At 44.3% G+C, this 14,039-nt stretch overlaps 1 long non-coding RNA gene across 2 annotated transcripts; it reads right to left on the bottom strand.

The window, feature by feature from the left end:
- Positions 1-2,701: 2,701 nt before the first annotated feature.
- Positions 2,702-12,143, bottom strand: LOC121080630. 2 transcript variants are annotated; one of them, XR_005825450.1, is made up of 3 exons: positions 11,862-12,143; positions 4,360-4,556; positions 2,702-2,996 (listed from the first exon to the last, which is right to left on the bottom strand). It is a non-coding gene; the product is annotated as an uncharacterized LOC121080630 (long non-coding RNA). The 2 variants fall into 2 exon arrangements; XR_005825449.1 differs by having other exon boundaries at positions 4,395-4,556.
- Between the last annotated feature and the right edge of the window lie 1,896 nt (positions 12,144-14,039).

Below are 14,039 nucleotides of genomic sequence, written 5' to 3'. Positions count from 1 at the left end.
GGTTCTTTGTCTCTCTCAACAAGGCATCTTCAATGCGCTATACTACACCAACTACGTACGATGAGTCTGATACTATGTTTACAGGTGTATTGTTCCAGCTTCCCAATGCCCAACACGCTGCTTTCAGTTCTAAGGTTTGAAGGTTGTCCCGTGGTTCACCGGTGGTCACATGTTTCTGCCACTGATTATCGGATTGCCAAACACACACAGCCTTCTTCATCTTTCGTCCTGCATCTGTAAACACTGTTGGCCCTTCAACTGGTCTTTTTGAGCATAACAGTCTTGCAATCCACTGGTAATGCTCTAACATCTTCCAGAGAGGTCCTTTTGGCCGGTTGTTGTGTACAACACCTGTATAGCCCATCAAGGCTTCCTGTATGGCTGTTGAATGTCTCAGGAGCCACTCATAATCATCATCACGGACTGGAATACTGATATCTGCCGGTTCAGTCCCATCAATTTCAACAATCCTGTCTCTTCCTTTTCTCACCAAGGCCGCTACTGCTTCAGGGCGACTTAAAATACGATGTCTGGGTTGCAATGGCAAAAACAACCACTCTAAAACGATCGCCGTATTTTCCCCCCTTTTCTTTTGCCATTGCAAAATAAGGGCAAAAGGTGAAGTGGCAACATTACAAACCAAAAAAGATAACGGATGATTCTCCATTCGGCGACCACACCAGCCAGTCTGAATCTTGCGGGACACAACTTTCAGGGCAGCCCGCTGTTCTGGTGAACAAGTTCGAGGACTGTTGGCTTCGGTGCCATGCAACCAGGATCGGAATGGTTGCAAATCATCGTTAGTGAGTCTCTTTGTGTGTCATCAGGGTGTAAGGGAATCGTGAAGAAACAGTCTTTCAAGTCTATCACAACAATTTGCCAAATCTGAGGTATCATCATAATAGTTGGAAGAGCAGGTTGCAACACTGCCATCGCTAACATCTGATCATTAACCTTCCATAAATCATGTCCCAGTTATGTGTATCAAGATTATTGGCCACTACTGGACAAGCTAATGAGCTAGTCACCTGCCAGTCACCTTCCAAAATAGCATCACGAATAACACCAGACCGACGCTGTAGAATTGGATCTTTTCTCGAGTTCAGCATCGGTGGGGTAGTTGGGCTAACTGGAGGAATTACAGGTATTGAAGTAGTAGGCAGGTTCATTTCAACTCGCTTTTCCACTTTTCTTAATTTATCTATTACCTCCTGCAAGGATTTCTCTGTATTGTTATCACAAAGCTTCTCCCCGCCTTCCTCCTCAAATTCGTCCGATGATGTTTCAGGACGAGGAGGATACGACATCGGACGGCGCTTTTGCCCGCCCTGACGAGACCTACGAGCTGTGGCCACCCGCCGTTTCGGCCTTGCTCCACCCACAGCTCCGATTGGTGCAGCAGGACTCGCTGCCCCACCCTCCTGGGGAAGCTCAGCCGCCTCTTCCAGGTTCGGCTCAGTTACAGCAGACTCCCGAGGAGTAACTTCCGGTTTGTCCGCTGTCTTATCTAAGAACTCCAGCACTGTTGAACACGCAGGGGCGGACATACCCTTCATAGGACGAGTATGCCCAACTCCGAAAAGTGTAGCTAAGACAGAAGGCTTAGGTGAATCACCCCTCTGCTCTATTGGCTTTTCTACCACATCTCCCCCCAACGCCTCTATGGCTGCCACCGCTACTTTTTTTTCCGCCTTCATAGTTTCCAGAGTGTTAATTATAGACCGTGACATAGCTCCTAACGCTTTAGCTTCTTTTCCTTCTTTGCTTCCCTCGATCGTAGTATCCCAGAGGCAATTTCCCACTTCTCTCCATTCCGCAATATTAAAAAATAATGCGGGCTTGGGGATATTATTCTTTTTTCTTGCCCAGTGAACTAACGTCTCCACTTCTGTCTCTTTAACGCCCTCCCCTCTCCTAAGGAGGATGCCAGTTAACAGTTTAATTGCCGCGTCTAATTCCATCGCGGTCTTCTCAGAGCTCTCCCCTCTCACAGAAAGGATATAAACGGGGAGCCCCGCCGCACTCGTCTCGGTCTTCCATAGTGCCCCCCCCCCCGAGAGGAAATCGGCGGGGAGCCCCGCCGCGATTTACTCAACGCGGTCTTTCTTAGTGCCCCCCCCTCACAGAGAGGATTTTAGCGGAGAGCCCTGCCACTATTTACGCAGTCTTACCGCTGGTGGGGGTGCGATCTGCAGCTCTACACCGAACTCTGGACTCCGCTTTTCGCCTTCCAGGTTCCGCCCGCCTCCGACCTCCAGCTCCCTAATCGGACAACTTCCCTTCGGGTCCGATGCACGGAGTCTGCCGCATTTAAGCGAATAAATGGGTCCCTGTTGGGGCGCCAGACGAAGAGGGTCCCCCGTGGAGAGTCGGCTAAGTCACGACAATCACACCAATATGGCTACATGCCGTGCTCACTTTATTAAACAAACAGGTCATATTTATAACTTAAACCGGCCGCTCACCCGACTCTACACACAGGTGATTGGATAAAAGTCTCTGGCCACGTGGGGGTCCGTGTCACTGATCGGTGAGCATGCTGCAGGCGCCTGATCAGAGTGTGCCGATGAGAGGGTGCTGATTTCTTGGTTCCCAGGACTTGCTCTGCACCTGGCTTCTTGTTTGTGCATAGCTTGTTTTCCTTCTCCCACTGCTTGTTTCAAGGACAATTTAAAGTTGCTCTGCAGTTTTAAATAACAGGCCTGGGTTGTCCAACCCGTACAATGGTAACATATGTCCTCGGGCCTTTAAAAATCCCTCTACATTCCTACTATACAGAACACTATTAATATATAAATGATCAACAGTCTTTACGTTGGATCCGAAGCCGCAGAGGTCCGGTAGGTGTTGATTTCCATTGTGACTTAGGGGCCGCCTTCACTCTGGTATGATGGATCCAGGATGCTTGTTCCTGAATTCTGACTGCTGTATGGGATGTAAGCAGTACTTGGAAAGGACCTTCCCACTTTTCTTCCAGAGGTGAACCTGGAAAAGATCTAACATATACATAATCACCTGGTACAATATTATGTACTGGCCCATCCAGTCCATGGGCACGAGTTCCCAGGACTTGCTTTTCTGTTTCTCGTAGCTGTTTCTGCAAATTTATTACATAATCAGTTAATACTTCATTACCAATTTGAGTAGATGTCCCCATTTGTGTCATATAGGGCACCCCTTATAATATCTCAAAAGGGCTTAGTCCTTTGGCTCTTGGTTTTGTTCTAATTCTCAGAAGAGCTAAGGGTAGTGACTGAGGCTGAGGTAATCCAGCTTCTTATCCCAATTTTACCATGTATAATTTTATAAGGTGGTTCATTTTCTCCACCTGACCACTTGCTTGTGGCCTATATGGGGTGTGCAATTGCCAATCAATTCCCAAAAGTTTACTAACTTGTTGAGTAGTTTTGGCCACAAAATGTGATCCTCAGTATCAAGGATATTACTGCCGGGACTCAAAATCTTGGTATTATTTCTTGTACCAGTGCCTTAGTCACTTCCCTAGTTTTATTAGTTCGGCAGGGGAATGCCTCTGGCCAACCCAAAAAAGTGTCAGTCATAACCAATAAATATTGAAACCCCCCCTTTTCTTGGAAGTTCCAAAAAATCAATCTGCCACCATTGCCCAGGGTGATTCCCTTTTCCTATTTGTCCCAACATGATCCATTGGCTGGTTTGAGGGTTGTTCTGCAAACAGACTTCACATTGTTGGGTTACCTGTCTGATGGTAGTATATAGATTTCAGGCCACAATATACTGGTTTAAATATCTGTATAAGACTTCTGCTTCTCAATGAGTTTTCTGATGTTCTGTCATAATTAAGGCCCATAGCACTGCAAATGATACTATAGTTTTTCCCTGTGGTGTCTTAACCCACATATCCTTTTCTACCTTCCCACCCATATCTGTAATGAGTTTCTGATCTTCCTTCGAATATTTTGGTTCCCTAACTATTTAATCAATATGTATTTTACCGTCTGGGATCAAAGAGTGCAATTCTGCCATACCTGTTTTTGCTACCCTTTTGGCTTTGCGATCAGCCATGGAATTGCCTATATGCTGGGTTGTTGTTCCTTTCTGATGGGTTTTGCAATGCATGATGGCCACTTTCTCTGGCAGTTGGACTGCCTCCAATAACTTGAGAATTTCTCCAGCATGTTTTATGTGTTTTCCTTGGGCAGACAGTAGTCCTCTCTCTCTCCAAACTGCCCCATGAGCGTGAACTACACCAAATGCATATTTGGAGCCTGTCCAAATGTTAATTTTCTTCCCTTTTGCTAATTCTAAAGCTTGGGTCAGACCTATGATTTCTGCCTTCTGGGCCAAGGTGTTGGAAGGGAGGGCTTTAGCTTCTATTACCTCATCAGTGGTAGTTACTGCATACCCAGCCTTACATTTTCCATACTGAATGAAGCTACTCCCATCCGTATACCACGTATCTTCAGCATCTTCTAGCGGTTCTTCTTTCAGATCTGGTCAGCTGGAGTATACTGCTTCAATTGTCTCTAAACAGTCATGGGATACTGGTTCTCCTTCAATTCCTCTGAGAAAAGATGCTGGATTTACAGTGTTAGTAACCACAGTTTGCACATCATCTTGTTCCACCATAATAGCTTGTTACTGAAGGAATCATTGAGGTGACAGCCAATGGGCCCCTTTAGCTTCCAAGACTGCGGATACAGTGTGTGATACCAACACTGTAATCTTTTGGCCCAACGTAAATTTTCATGCCTCTTGAATATTCAGTACTACTGCAGCCACTGATCTTAGACAACTCGGCCATCCTTTGCTTACTTCATCAAGCTGTTTAAAAAAGTAAGCTACTGCCCTCCGATCTGGCCCCACATTTTGGGCCAGAATGCCCAAGGCTATTCCTTGTTTTTTGTGAGAAAATAACCAGAAAGGTTTGGCTGGATCTGGTATCCCTAACGCTGGTGCTCTCATAAGTTCTTGTTTTAGCTTCCAAAAAGCTTCATCAGCCTCCTTATTCCAAGCCAAGGTATTTGAATCTGGGTTTAAGAGTTCATAAAGGGGTCTTACCAGAAGCCCATAATTATAAATCCACAAGTGGCACCAACCTGTCATGCCCAGAATGGTATGAAGTTCTTTACCCATCTGTGGTCTCGGGGTCTGGCAGATGGCTTCTTTCATTGCAGTTCCTAGAATCCTCTTGCCAGCCATAAGTTCGTATCCAAGGTAAGTTACTTGTTGTGCAACATGGGCTTTCTGGGGAGAGACTCGATAACCATTTAATCCAAGGAAATTTAACAAACTTATTGTCCATTCTATGCATGACTTTGTTTTCAGGAGCTATTAATATATCATCTATATACTGCAGAATCACTCCAATTCCTGACGGATGCTCCTACTTTTCTAAGTCTTTGGCCAACTGATTTCCAAAAAGAGTCGGACTATTTTTGAAACCATGTGGTAGCACAGTCCAAGTGAGTTGTGTTTTTCTTCCAGAGTCTGGGTTTTCCCATTCAAAAACAAATAACAATTGGCTCTCTGGGCTTAAGGGTAGGCAGAAAAATGCATCCTTTAAATCCAGTATGGTAAACCAGGCCAATTCAGATCCTAACCTAGTTAATAATGTATATGGATTAGCTACCACGGGATACAAATCTTCTGTTATCTTATTGATGGTTCTTAAATCTTGTAGTAATCTATACTTTCCACCTGGTTTCTTAACTGGTAGGATAGGGGTATTATACTCAGATTCACATTCTACCAATAATCCATATTTCAGAAATTGTTCAATAATTGGTTGAATCCCTCTTTTATCTTACTATCTTAAAGGATACTGTTTAACCCTAATTGGCTTTGTTCCCTGTTTAAGTTTTATTATTATGGGTGAAGCTGATTTTGCCCGTCCTGGTACTTCAGAAGCCCATACCCCTGGATATACCTGGTTTTGGACTTATTGAATAAGTTATGTTAGTGCTGGTAGGAGAATTTATAAGGTTTAAACTGAGAACTTAAATCAGTTGTTTCTTCCCTACCTTAAACTCCAATTTCCCTTCAGAAAATTTTATCTCTGCTCCCAATTGCTCTAATAAGTCCCTTCCTAATAAGGGCCTAGGTGAATCAGGCATGTACAGAAATTTATGTACCTCCAATTGCTTCCCTAATTTATAACTAAGAGGTTTCAAGAAATATGCCTTTTCACTTTGGCCAGTAGCTCCCCTTACTGTTGCAAAATCATCATCTATAGGCATCAGTGCTTGATTTAAGACCGAAAACATTGCCCCTGTGTCAACCAAAAACTCTATTTTATGCTGCTGATTCCCTAGCTTTAATAGAACCAGCGGGTCCACTAGGGTAGATTCCCCAGGTCCCTGTAAATCCTTCTCAATATGTGCTTTTCTTCCTCTTCCTCTGCACCTTTCGGGTCATTCACTTTTCCAGTGCCCTTGTTGTCTACATATTGCACACTGGTTTCTCCCTAAGGGCTTCCAAAATCTGCCTCCCCTAGGAGCCCTAGTTTCCTGCAAAGCTGCCACCAGTACCCTCCTATCTTTTTTCTTATCTTCCTCTTCCCTGTTTCTATATACTCTCCATGCTTCATCTAACAAAGACATGATTAGGATTCCACCTCGGATTTTGTAAAAGGAAGTGATCTTTAATATCTTCCCTTGTGGTTTTAAGATGTTCACTAGCCAAATCTTGAGATACTTTTAGTATCAATTGTTTTTCAGTTTCTGTCAAATGATCCAGCAGTAGCTGAATATCTTCCCAATCGGGGTTATGCTGCTACACAATAAGTTGAAAATATCTGCTCACCCCCACAAGATCTTAATGGTAGCCCTTGGCCACGTTTCTCCAGGATTCAAGATCATGCAAAGAAAATGGGACTCTTATCAAAACTGTTTCTCTGTCTGGGCCTACCGCTTCCCTTAACGGAGCCTGTATCACTGTCTGTTCTATCTTTCCTTGGCTGCAGGAGGATACAGGACTGGCGTAGGGGCCTCCAGAGATAGAATCCCTGTGCTCCTCCCGCTTGGGACTTACTGGAGCTCGATAATATTCTGGTAAATCCCCCTCTTTAGGATCCCTTACCTTCTCTAACTTTATACATCTCTGCCCTATACTACATGCTGAACAACACGTTTTCAACTTGCCTTTCCCTTCCTTCCTATGCTCACACTCTAATGCTAACACCATGAAGTCTTGTGGAGGTACTAATCCACACTCTTCTGGTATTCAGGGTTGTTTTGGAGAGTGAAAAACATATCTGCATATATGGCTTCCTCCCACTTTCCTTCCCTTCTTAGGAAGAGTATCAGTTGCTGCGGCGAATGAAGAGACGGGACGCAGCTTGATGCAAGCAAATGTCAATTTATTGTACAGAAGCACGAGTTTTTATACACTTTCAGAAGCTGCGCGTTTTAAACAGATTGGTTCTTGAAGCTAAGCCTTGCATACTAGGCAATCCCTGATTGGTGGTTAACTACCAGCAATTAACAGCAAGGTGTTACCTTTCCTTGGCACCATCCGTCTCCCACTCCCCTGTGCTCTGTAAACATGCCTCATCATGTTAATTGTTGTCTAGACAAGCTCAAGCACATCCCCCTCAGCTAACTGATTGCCGCGCATGGTCCTAGTTTCCAGCCCGCTCCTGCATCTCCCCCTTCCTGTTGCACAAAAAGAACCTTTGAAACCGAACGAGTAAAAACAAGGTATAAGTAATAGAACAAATAAAAAAACAACTGAGACATATTATCAATGTCAAAATAACCCACTGTCTCTGTTCCCTACAATTTTACAATTTCCCCTTTTTGTTTTTGAACAGCTGGTAGGTACCAGGTTTGCCATGTTCTGCAGGGCCCTTGCAAACATGACAGCAACCAAGGTAATAGCAAACAAACAATACTGCCAATTGAGTGAATGAATGCCAAAAAGGCTGACATTTTCTCAGATTTTGATAACATGTTGCTGCAATGGGGCGCCTAAAATCCATGCAGCACATACCATCAAAATCCTCACAGCCATGTCCTTGAACCAAGAACAAAAAGCAGTGGCAATTTTGACTCACATTCTTAACTGCCTACCAAACAAAGTGAATTAACTCTTTAATGCTTTCCCTGCTGTTACTCTGGATAAGAGAAGAACCGCTGCGACACGTTCCCATCATAGCCTCCTACTACATTAGCATCTACAGAAAGACAATTATCGACATTCAAAGTGTAAACAGTATCATCTTCTTTTGGATTAACATTATACATAGGTGGAAGGGCACACCAAACAAGAACTGGTTCAGTCAAAAAGTTCAAAACATAGCATGCCTTCTCTGAACATACCTCTGGGGTCATTCCTTTCATTCCCTCTCTTTTTTATGCAAAGAGAAACACTTTTACCAAAACAGAGAAGCCCCTATTTACATCTCTGAGCCCGGACACAAACCGCAGCTGTATGCTCCACCAGGCTCAGGGCAGAAATCATTCATGCAGTTACAATGCTATATATCTCTACAAGCGTGCAGACACCTATTAAACACTAGATAACCATGTTTATCTTTCCTATTCCCCTTCACGATACTTAGCTGTTCTCTCATCTCTTGTTAGGTCAAATATTCTCCAGCTTCCTCTCCTATATCTCTCTTCAGACATTCTCTATCCTCCCCTTTTTTGCTTGTTAATTGCGAGGAGGCAAAGGGTGTGTGCAGCTGGGTGACCATGACCTGCTTTATTTTACAATCAACTAAACACTGAATACAGGAAAAAAAAAAAGCATGGGAGACATAAGGCAAACATCAATAAGGTGGTTAAAGATAATTATAATAAATCCTGTAATACTTTTGAGTCATGGCCCAAAGTTTCCCAGCCGTAAGAAGAGACCAAAGGCATCCCGCCCCTGGCTCTGTTGCAGATCTTTAAGGCTTTTGAGTTTTGTATACTTTTGTAAATTAACTCACAGTGGTCACTCAGATTCACGTAACACATCCTATCAAAATCTTCACACTTGTGTCCCTGTGCTAATAATAAAAATCAATAGCAACTCGGTTCTGTAGCAACATATGATGGACAGAATCAACATCTGTTAATAAGCCAGAAAAAAAAGAACAGTATTTGTAGTATTACTTTGTTTAGCAAGCTAGCAGCCTAATTTACTAAGCAAGTTAAGAGCGTGTACTATTCTTACAGAAGAGATTAAAGAAGCAAAAATCTATTATGCTGCATTCCAGAACTCAGCCTGAGAATTACAGTCTGCTGTGAGTTCTGCGTTACAATCATTTGACACATGTTGGGGTTGCGATTGTGAAAATTGCCCGTTTACAATTTTCATTGGCATTATCACAGCTAGTTGTTTTAAAAGCAACCCTTGAGCTTCCTGATGTTCGACTTGTTGCAAAATATTCTGAAGCCAATCAATAAAGTTAGTATTAAAGTTAGTGACTCTAGGACCCTGCAAGACTGTGGCAAGACTCCCGCATCCTGACTGCCTTAATAGCCATCTCATTCATTTGCAAACAGTTGTCCCTGGGATACCTTGCCTGAGTCACAGAATCGGCACAGTTAATTTCTCCAGCCAACTGCTCATAGTTAACAGCAATTCCCCGATTAAGGTTTTCAGTCAAGGCCACTATACATAGCTCACAAAAATCAAATAACCACATCATACACTGTATCAGTTAGTACCATACAAAGCAGTAACTTCCAATCATGCAGTGTGAGCGTATAAGGGTCTGCCATCACTTCAAGAAGGGACATAGCAAATGTATTATGAATCCTCCCTTCCCGCACTGCTTTGCTTAACTGTTTAACAGCCTCGTATTGCACAGGCTGCCACTCTGCCGGTTGATTTGACAAAATACTGAACATGCCATAGCGACTCCCAAAACCCATCACTGAAGTGTTTCCCACTTGCATTCCTGCCACCAATCCCTCAGATTCCCTTTTACCCTCCCCAAAAATACAATCAGTGCATCAGGAGAGACAAGGGGGTGGGGGAAAGGTCTAGCTCCTTTTCCAGATCTATAGGACCTGGATCAAAAGGTTTATCAGTGTCAATGGAATCATTGTCCGAGTTGTCCTGTTCCCGTGCTTGCTCCTGTGTTGTGAGGGTCGCTGCAGTCAGTGACAGAAGCTTTGGGGGCAGAGGATGTGTGGACGGAATCGCCATCGCTGACGGTGTCTTGAGAAGAGTCGCGCTGTCGGTGGAATTTACAGCTTCCTTTGGTTTAGCACCGTTAGTAGAATTAGTCCACACTTGGCAAAGAGTAGTCAGAATTTGCCACCAAGATGCTAAATGCATTCCCGACACGGAGTTCCCCTCCGCGGCAGCATCATACAATTGGCTGCTGTATGTACACACTTTCATTCTTTCAAAGTCTCTAAAGTTTCTTGGCTGCTCACCTGTCTCGATGAATACAGGTGTTATCCTCGGGGTTTAGGTTGTCCGCCTGGTCCAGACAGCAAGACGATCGTTCAGCCAAGCCGTCTCCTCCGGAACGCAGCCCTCTTCCACGAGTTGTCTTTTTTCCGTCCTTATTCTTCCAAGGCTTCGGAACACCACCATAGGGGTCACCATTTGAGGAGACTGAGGCACGGACTCCCGGATCTGACTAGAAGACCCTTCATGAGTCCATATACGTCTCTTTCTGGGGACGAACCCTGATTCCCCATTACGGATTTCCCACAGCTCACCTCTCAACTCCGGAGGGATTTCTGGCCGGCTCCTGCTTCCTTTCAGCAGATCAAAGTTCTGTGGGATTCGCTGCATGTCGCTCAGATAGGCGATTTGAGAGCCCTTCACGTCAGATCCTTAAACGCATCACGTCGGGGTCACCAATTTGCGGCGAATGAAGAGACAGGACGCAGCTTGATGAAAGCAAATGTCAATTTATTGTACAGAAGCACGAGGTTTTATAGACTTTCAGAAGCTGCGCGTTTTAAACAGATTGGTTCTTGAAGCTAAGCATTGCATACTAGGCAATCCCTGATTGGTGGTTAACTACCATCAATTAACAGCAAGGTGTTACCTTTCCTTGGTGCCATCCGTCTCCCACTCCCCTGTGCTCTGTAAACAGGTCTCATCATGTTAATTGTTGTCTAGACAAGCTCGAGCAAGTTGCAATATAGTGTTATAATTTAGGGTTCCATTTGGGGCCCACTTTTCTTCATCCTCCATCTTATAGAGGGGCCACCATTGATTACAATATTTACTGAGAGTTTTCTTATTTACGCTTCCCCCAGGCGCCCCTGCAATTTCCTTCCAATGGGTTAAAATACAATTTAGAGGGCTTATTTTCAGTACTTCCTTACTCCTTACCCCCCCATCACTAAATCACACTCATCTGACAAGTAAAGTCTAAGCACTGGGAACAATTAACTCGAATATATAAATCACACTGATAACAAAGTGGACAGGAGTAGTCCGGGCTTTACACCAGCGAGGTTTATATACCTGAATCCCAATCTACCTCCCTTACATTAACAAAGTATAATACAACATAGAACACATAATAAAAGTGTACTTGCACACACTTTTGCTTCGTTCATCTCCAGCTGTTCTGCGGATCGCAACTCCACACTCGCTTTGTACTTGGTTGTACTTCTCAGTCACACAATCATACAGAAAACAAATGTTGTTAACAACTCCAGATACATGAGCTCAAAATATACACAGTACTGGGCACTTACAGCAGATATAGGTAATTACCACCACAATAAACACTCCTCCTGCTGTTCCAACCAAGAGAGTCCAAGTTACCATCAAGACACATATACATGTGTGTTACCCAGACAGGATGCCTTTCCAACGGGTTTTACCCTGACCACCCAGGGGTGAGCAATTCAGCTCTCTACCTCGCGTAGGACATCTCCTCATGACTTATAGGTACCCCTTCCCATTTAACATACCTGGTCTGCTGATGGTCCTTGTCTGCCCCTGCAGCGATCGGGTGAGCGAGGCAGTTCCTCTGAGAAGTCTCGGGGCATGCCAAGGATGTCCTCCTCTCAGCCGGTCCTGTGGCCAGGCAGAGAGGGTCCCATCTGGGTCGCCAAATTGATGTGCGGAATTGTACTGTACAACTCAATGTTGACGGCAAGGGAAGTCAAGCGGGCAAACTCAATATGAGTGATAAAGCAAGCTTCGATTTATTACGGCGCGATTATGTCTTATATACAGTTCCAGTTAATTATGCCTACTAGTCATCTGCTGATTGGTTAAGCTCTAAAGGGTTACATTTTCATACGTCCTCCTACTTGCGGTTTCTGCGGATAGCTAGCTACATTTTTTTTTCTCTCTTGTCTACGCGAATTCCTCAAAGTTATTTACAACATTAGGCACAAGGTCAGTGTTTTTCTCAACTTCCTTATCAGCATGCCTCAGCACAGCTGCAAGGCCTGCTTCAGCTAACTTACGCTAACTTTGTTTCACAAAGATCTTCAAGGGAGTCATGGCCGTGATCACACAGCCATTCTGCAACAACTCAAGGAGATTTACAAAGCAGGTATGTTTACCGCAGTGCCGGGTACAAGGGGGATCACTCCTAACTTGAACACTTAATTTTACTCATAATACATATTTATACAATGAAGTTAATTAGTTCTGCCCAAAGTCTATATCTACTAACTAATTATTGGTTAGTTGCTTTCTCATCTCAATTTAAATATACAGCTCATTTTTAATTCACTATGCATGCTCCCCAAGTGGGGGATCCACCCTCTTCAGGAGGGCCATTTGAGTAGGAGGTCACGATCTCCCACTACCACAATTATTTTACCCTAATATCCTTGAGTCTTATCTCTTCAGCAGTTTGTTTTCTTTTACAAAAATTAAAAAAGTTTGTTTTCTGTCCTCATCAGAAGGCTCCTTATATTTACATTCTTGTTGAGCTCATCTACATCTGTACTAACTGTCCCTTCTTGAAGTGCTGAGTGGGCTGAGCTCCTGACCTCTCCAAGACAGTGAGGCTCCTGCTTGTGTTTTGATGATTCTGTTACCTATGCAACTCCTGTCTGCAGCAGAGTTTTAGGTTTTTCACTATATTTTCTCACATCACTACAGGCCCTTGTAAAAAATCTTTCTTAAAAGCCTCATTTAAGTATTGAAAGGTTGCCATAAGGTCTCCCCGGAGCCTTCTCTTCTCCAGCATGAACAATCCCAACTCTCAGCCTGTCTTCATAGGAGAGGTGCTCCATCCCTCTGATTATCTTCATGGCCCTACTCTGGACTCGCTCCAACATGGCCATGTTCTTTTGATGTTGGGGGCCACAGAGCTGAACATAGTACTCTAGATGGGATCTCACAAGAGTGGAGCAGAGGGGGAGAATCACCTCCTTTGACCTGCTGGCCATGCTTCTTTTGATGCAGCCCAGGATTCAGTTGGCTTTCTGGGCTGTAAGCACACATTGCCAGGTCATGTTGAGCTTCTCATCCACCAACATCCCCAAGTCTTTCTCCTCAGGACTGCTCTCAATCCATTCTCCACCCAGCCCCTATTTGTGCTTGGGATTGCCCCAACCCAGGTGCAGGACTTTGGCCTTGTTGAACTTCCTGAGGTTACATGGGCCCACCTCTCAAGTCTTTCAAGTTCCCTCTGGATGGCATCCTTTCCCTCCAGTGTGTCAACCACACCACAGAACTTGGTGTTGGCAAACTTGCTGAGGGTGCACTTGAGCCCACTGTCCGTGTCACCCAAAAAGATGTTAAATACTAGTCTCAGTACCAACCCATGAGGAATGCAATTCGTCACTGGTCTCAACTTGGATATCAAGCCGCTGAACACAACACTTTGAGTGCAATCATCCAGCCAATTCCTTCTCCACCAAGTAGTCCATCTGTCAAAACCATGTCTCTCCAGTTTAGAGACAAGGATGCCATGCAGGACAGTGACAAATGTTTTGCACAAGTCCTGGTAGATGATATCAGTCGCTCTTCCCTGATCCATCAATGCTGTAACCTTGTCATAGAGGGCCACAACATTTGTCAGGAACAATTTGCCCTTAGTGAAGCCATGTTGGCTGTCAGCAATCACCTCCTTATTTTCCACATGCTTTAGCATAGTTTCCAGGAAGATCTACTCCATGATCTTG

This window comes from Falco naumanni, chromosome W (genome assembly GCF_017639655.2).
Source record: "Falco naumanni isolate bFalNau1 chromosome W, bFalNau1.pat, whole genome shotgun sequence".
Lineage (NCBI taxonomy): Eukaryota > Metazoa > Chordata > Aves > Falconiformes > Falconidae > Falco > Falco naumanni.
This window is presented reverse-complemented; position numbering and strand designations above follow the sequence as displayed.